Below are 6,153 nucleotides of genomic sequence, written 5' to 3'. Positions count from 1 at the left end.
AGAAAGAAAGAAAGAAAGAAAGAAAGAAAGAAAGAAAGAAAGAAAGAGATGAAGCACTCTCAAACTTCTACTACCCAAACCAGCTAAAGATATAACCGCAAAACATAAAGAAAACTGCGGGCCAATAGATCTAATAAACGCAGACTGTCCTAAAATAAACTGGAGCGTGCCTAAGACGCCATGTCAGTCTCATGAAGCCTGTGCTTCAACCTGCTAAGGGTGGTCTCTGAGACTGTCAGGCCGTGCCTAAACCAACAGGACATTTTAAGGGACTGCCACAGGGATTGAGCATTTGGCTAGTGAGATCCCGGGATGGTTTGAATTGAGTAAGGGTTTAGGGTTAGTATGTTTCTCTGACCCACCTGAAGAGGCCAGTGGACTGGATCCCTAGGGGTGCTGGGTGAGGTCATAGGACATAAGTGTCATCTCTACCCAGGTCACCCTGAGTCCCTTTGCTCATGGGCAAGGGGTCAGGAAGGACGTTACCAGCCCTTAGAGCTGCTCATGTGTCTGAGGGCCAGGGAGCCCCTGGTTGGACAGCCTCTGTCGGGCATGAAGGGCGTGCCCCCTTTACCTGCTGCTGTTTTCAGATCGATCCCTCACTAACCCAGGAAATAAGCGCCATGAAAGAACGCTGACACTTGCTCCACCAGGCAGCGGGTGCTGACTCAGACTGCCTGCTCTGAAGAGCTGTTTTGTGCAGGTTAAGTGCTAAAAGTTTGCCTCTTCTGACAGGTGATTTTTCTCATATTTAAATTTTTCTTTGTTGAGACAGTGTCACGCTATGTAATCGCAGCCTTTTGTCATGGCCACTTTCTTACCTCTATTTCTTGAGTCCTGGGGTTATAGGAGTGGGCCACCTTGCATGGGCCAAAGATATGTAAATTGTTTAAGTAATTCTTTTTAGTATCAAATTGGGATCTCCTAAAACCAAGAAAGTTCTGTCATAGAACCACTTCAGAGTTATAGAAGGCAGGAAACTGGGCTGGGGAGACCACTCTGTTAGCAAAGGGCTTGCCTTGCAAGCGTGCGGAGCCGAGTTTATGCCCCAGAATCTGTTCAGAAGTTGGGCATGTTAGTGATGCCAATAATCCCTTTGCTGGGAAGGTGAAGACTTCTGAGGTTCACAGGGCAGCCAGGTCTAGCTGAATTAGTGAGATGCAGGCCAGTAAGAGAGCCTATCTTCTTTCTTTCTTTCTTTCTTTCTTTCTTTCTTTCTTTCTCTCTCTCTCTCTCTCTCTCTCTCTCTCTCTCTCTCTCTCTCTCTCTCTTTCTTTTTTGATTTTTTGAAACAGGGTTTCTCTGTGTAGCCTTGGCTGACCTGGAGTCACTTTGTAGACCAGGCTGGCCTAGAACTCACAAAGACCCGCCTGCCTCTGCCTCTGCCTCTCAAGTCCTGGGATTAAAAGTGTGCACCACCATGCCCAGCGAGATATCCTGTCTTAAAGTGCCTCTCATGACTGACCTCTGGCCTCCATACACATGTAGCACACAGGAGCATAGACATCAAGGAAGTGATGCTCTGCCTCGAGCCTCCAATACTATGACTCTTCTGGGATGACCGCTAGGGGGCAGCATCGCCTCGCTCCTAACTCCGGCCTTCCTTGGGTGTGGCTCTACTTCAGGCCCAAGGCTCTGCATACAATTGCAGCAGTTTTCAACAAAGTGCACGTTCCTCGGGATGACAGCTGCACGCCCAGCTGCTTCCACAGCTGTGGTTAATCTTTTCTATCTCTGCTACCTCAGATCAGACGTGCCTTACTGTCTCAGAGCCTGCGGATCGCCTCCTTACAGAGCTCAGGTCTGAGAATCTCGCTCCACACTCTGCACTCCGATTTTCATTGCATTAAAAAAGTTAACAAGTTATATCGTCATCTAATTTTAAGCTTGTGAGGGGCAGCAAATGTGTTTTTATATTGCTCTGATCCATCATTGTCTCTGCTAGCCAGCCTCCTCCCCTCAAGTAGGAGGTAGCTGGGTACAGAGGGCGCCCGTGTTTTTGCTGACGATGGGGAGCAGGGGGCAGGAGAAGTGACAGGAACGTGGAACCAGGGGCTGCTCCACATACCTAGAGTTTCTCTACATACGATATCTGTTAAGACCCACTTCCCAGCTTTGGCTTCTGTTTATTTTAGAGATCATGTTTGTTAACATTGTATCTCATTGTTCTCAGTGCTCAGGAGTCTAGAACAGCCCCTGCCTTCCTCACAGTCTTTTCAAAGCTGAAGGATGGAAACGCAAGTCAAATCCAGAAGCAGTGGCACGGATCAGGTGGAAGACTGAGGCGAGAGGATCCCTTGAGCCTAGGGGTGTAAGGCCTGTTCGTGCAGGATAGTTAGATCCCATCTCAAACAAACATACATACAAATTTAAAAAGCACAGAGTCAAGGCACAAAAGAATGTAGAGGCCCAAGAGCTGATCTTTCACGCCTTCGGACACCTCTTGCCGCGGGGATACAGGTTGACGAGGGTCACAGTGTCAGCACAGGACAGCTCTAAGAAAGCAGAGGATGGGGATTTTCTGTGTCACTAACGGTGGTGCTCTGTGTCCTGAGAGGCCTGTGCAGGCTGCTGCTGAGAATAGGGCGGGGTGGGGGGGAGGGTGCTTCCTGAGTAGAGCCCCTCGTCAACCTCTAAGTGGCACTCGTGGTTCCTTGACATTGCATTTGTGCATCATGCTTTCCAGGCGTCCTCACACCTCTCGTCCTAACAGGTGCTGCACAGCCGAGGCATCCTGACCAGAGCCACTTCAAGGAAGAGTGAGGACCACACTGAAGGTCTCTGGGCATCATTTCCTGTGCTCTTTCTTCTGTATTTTGTACTACATGGCCACAAATATTGTCTTTCTGTAGGGAAGGGAGGCAGAGACCTTGGGTACCATGGGTGGCTGTAACTGTCTCTGAAAGAAGAGGCTGGCCACATCACCCATGGCCCCCAGGCTGCATTCAGTTACTCAAAGGATAACCATGGACCAGAATCCCACAACTGCAGAGGGTAAGAGATGCAGGCCTCCAGCTTCATCCCAGGTCTGTGAGGTTACATAGCTCTAATTTACTGGGCTCTCTCTTTACAAATATTGCTATTCCGACATGAGACCTGTATGGTCAGAGCGGGCCCTACTGGGGGAACGTCCATCAAAGTGTGTGAGCACACACAGATGAAGGGACTTTCATTTCCTCTGAGCTCAGAGGCAGACTTTCTGTTCACTGAACATCACAAAGGCCACCTTAATGCTCGTGGGGGCAAGATTTCAGTCCCATGAGGAAGGCATTAACCCTCCAGGAGTCCCACAGCCCCCAAGAACGCTGTGTCTGTAGCCTCTGTCCTATACAAGAGGCCACCTTCAACCCTAAATTCTTCTGAGGACACTGTCCCATGGTTAGGGGCTGTTGCCTGGGGCTCCGTCGATACACTGATGGAGCTCTGTGCATGCCCACTTTATTGAAGACTCAACTCCTCTGCTCAGAAGGCTTGTGCTCAGGAAGATGCTGTCTAGGTGTGCCAGGAAGGCATCTAGCAGACACGAATACATACACACACACACACACACACACACACACACACACACACACACTACAGGAAGGCAGTATCTTAGGGCACAAGGTATTTTCTGAACCTCACATGAATTCATCTGAGCCCCGAGAATGACAAATGAAATCCGGTATTTTTCCTCCAACTCACTCAGAACTGATACGAGATACTCAGGTATCAGGAGCAGCTGCTGATTACTCTTGATTGAAATGGGATTGCAGAGCGGGCTTCTGCTGCTGGGAGAGGAGGATACTGAGGGTTCAGAATCATCCTTGGAGGAGGAAGGTTTGTCCAGGGCCCTGAGTCACAGGCTTCTCTCTGTTGGCTGCCTCTTGACGGAGCCCAGCTCACTGTAGCAAGTCCTCAAAGCTGAGAGAACTTTTCCGGGTGTAGTCAGGACCATATCAGCCTGGGCTTATGCCATTTGAGGCCCAGATGCATTCCCAGCAAATATATTGGGGCTCGCTAGCTGATCTGGGAAAATTAAGTGACTTGTGGGCCTTGAGAGAGGAGATTCTGATGTAACAAAACTAAAATTCAGCCCTGAGATCTGAACTCTGAAAAGGGACCTCAGAGGCTTCTAGAAATCATTTGGGGCCTGAAACCACTCCTTTACAGGATGTTTTTTTGACTGAGGTACTGTTCACATTTTCTGAAGTATTTCTTTATTAAATATTAATTAAATTAATAAATGTTAAGCAGGCGATTTTCCTTCCTGGACATTGCGGTCATCAGGGGGAGCTCTTTTTAAATAACTTGCTGACCCCTGAAGATGAGATCCTCAGTTAGCCTTGACCGTACAAAAACAAAAGGTAATTTTTGCTACCTATGTGGTCTTAAACCCAGCAGGCAAGCACAGTCAAGACTGAAACAATCACTGCGTTTCTTTCAGTTCCAGGACAGGCTTGCAGTCCTCAGAGGTGAATCTTACCCATATGAAACGTTATTTGGACAATTATTTCTCAGTGATTCTCTTCCTGGTATCTATAGGACGAGGCCTGGCTCACACAAGCACTACAGTATCTGACCACGGCTGAGACACAGATTCGAGGAGACTGCCAGATACTGGGTCATTGAACTCACGGGTTTGGGGAATTATTTAGAATATCTAAGTGGTGTTCTTAGAACTGTGCTAGACAGTCCTATAAAAATGACTCAATAGGAGCCGGACAGTTGGTGGCACGTGTCTTTAATCCCAGCACTTTGGAGGCAGAGGCAGTCAGATCTCTGTGAGTTCAAGACCAGCCTGGTCTACAGAGTTCCAGGTCAGCCAGGACTACACAGAAAAATCTTGTCTCAAAAAAAAAAAAAAAATGTTCCTTATAATAGCCATCTGGCAAGCAAAGTTTATGGGCTGGAAATATGGCTGGGTGGTTAAGAGCACTGGCTTCTCTTCCAGAGGTCCTGAGTTCAATTCCCAGAAACCATGTTGTGGCTCACAACCATCTATAGTGAGATCTGATGCCCTCTTCTGTCATGTAGCCATCCATGCAAATAGAGTTAAGCACTCATATACAATAAATAAATCTTAAAAAAAAAAAAAAAAAAACAGCACCATGTATTCTTCACTTCCTCAAAGAGACTACAGCCCTTCAGTTGTCCTGATTAAAGGAATATTCTGCTTCTTGGTTGGGGCAGAGATAAAACTGTTAGGTGGGCCTGTTCCTGGCAGTTAAAGCAGAGGTAGTGAGGCAGGGGGCAGCTTCCCCTTTAATGCTCTTAAGAGCTCCTCAGTTGACTCTTGCGTGCAGAGCGAGACCCTTTAGGTTAAACTCTGAGAGAACAGATAGACTTTAACCCTGAGCTTCGTCTCAAGGCCGTACTGGGTGACTGTGTTTTGCTTCTTTCTCATAGGGCTAAATTGTTATCCACTGTGGTTCCCACAGTGTGAATCACACCAGCTCTGTATCATTCTCCGATTGGAACACTAGAGCTTCGTTAAGTGGTTGAAGACAGTCCTAGCTTTCTAGTTCCCCCTTTCCTTGAGACAGTGACACCAATCTGCTGGTTCAAGAGACTTCACAGAGAGGAGAGAGAGAGGGAGAGAGAGATAAATGCGTGAGCATGAATATGTATATATGTGTGTGCATGTGTGTGTGTGTGTATTCAAGTGTACAAATGTGCGGAGGGCAAAGGTCAACTTTAGGTTTTCTCTTCATTTACTTTCCACCTTAGCTCTCTTGAGACAGATTCACTGAAACAAATTCAACCATCTGTCTAGGCTGGGAGGCCAGAAAGCTCCCAGGTCCGCTCATCTTGTGTCTACAGCTGGGGTTAGATACATGCCACTGTGCCTGGCTTCTACGTGGCTGCTGGAGATCTGAACTCACATCCTCATTTTACCCACAAAGCCTTCGCCCCAGAGATCCATGTTTCCTTAGTAACAAGAGGGGTGCCGCCTTCTTCGACAGGCAGAAAACCTGTACAGGACAGGTGGGAGGTCTTGAGCTAGCCTCATTTAAAAAGACCTTGTCCTCTTGGCTCTCAGCTTCTCTTTTCTGTTACACCACAGTGAACTTTGACCCCAAGTGCAAAGGGTGAGGTAGGCAGAAATGTCAGTTGGTCATGCTGCTTAAACCACAATACAGAGCCAAAACTCAGTCTACCCTGTGGGCACGCCCA

Source organism: Psammomys obesus, unplaced genomic scaffold (genome assembly GCF_907164565.1).
Source record: "Psammomys obesus unplaced genomic scaffold, mPsaObe1.curated_primary_1811, whole genome shotgun sequence".
Classification (NCBI taxonomy): domain Eukaryota; kingdom Metazoa; phylum Chordata; class Mammalia; order Rodentia; family Muridae; genus Psammomys; species Psammomys obesus.
The sequence above is the reverse complement of the archived record's forward strand: the minus strand, read 5'-3'. Positions refer to the sequence as shown.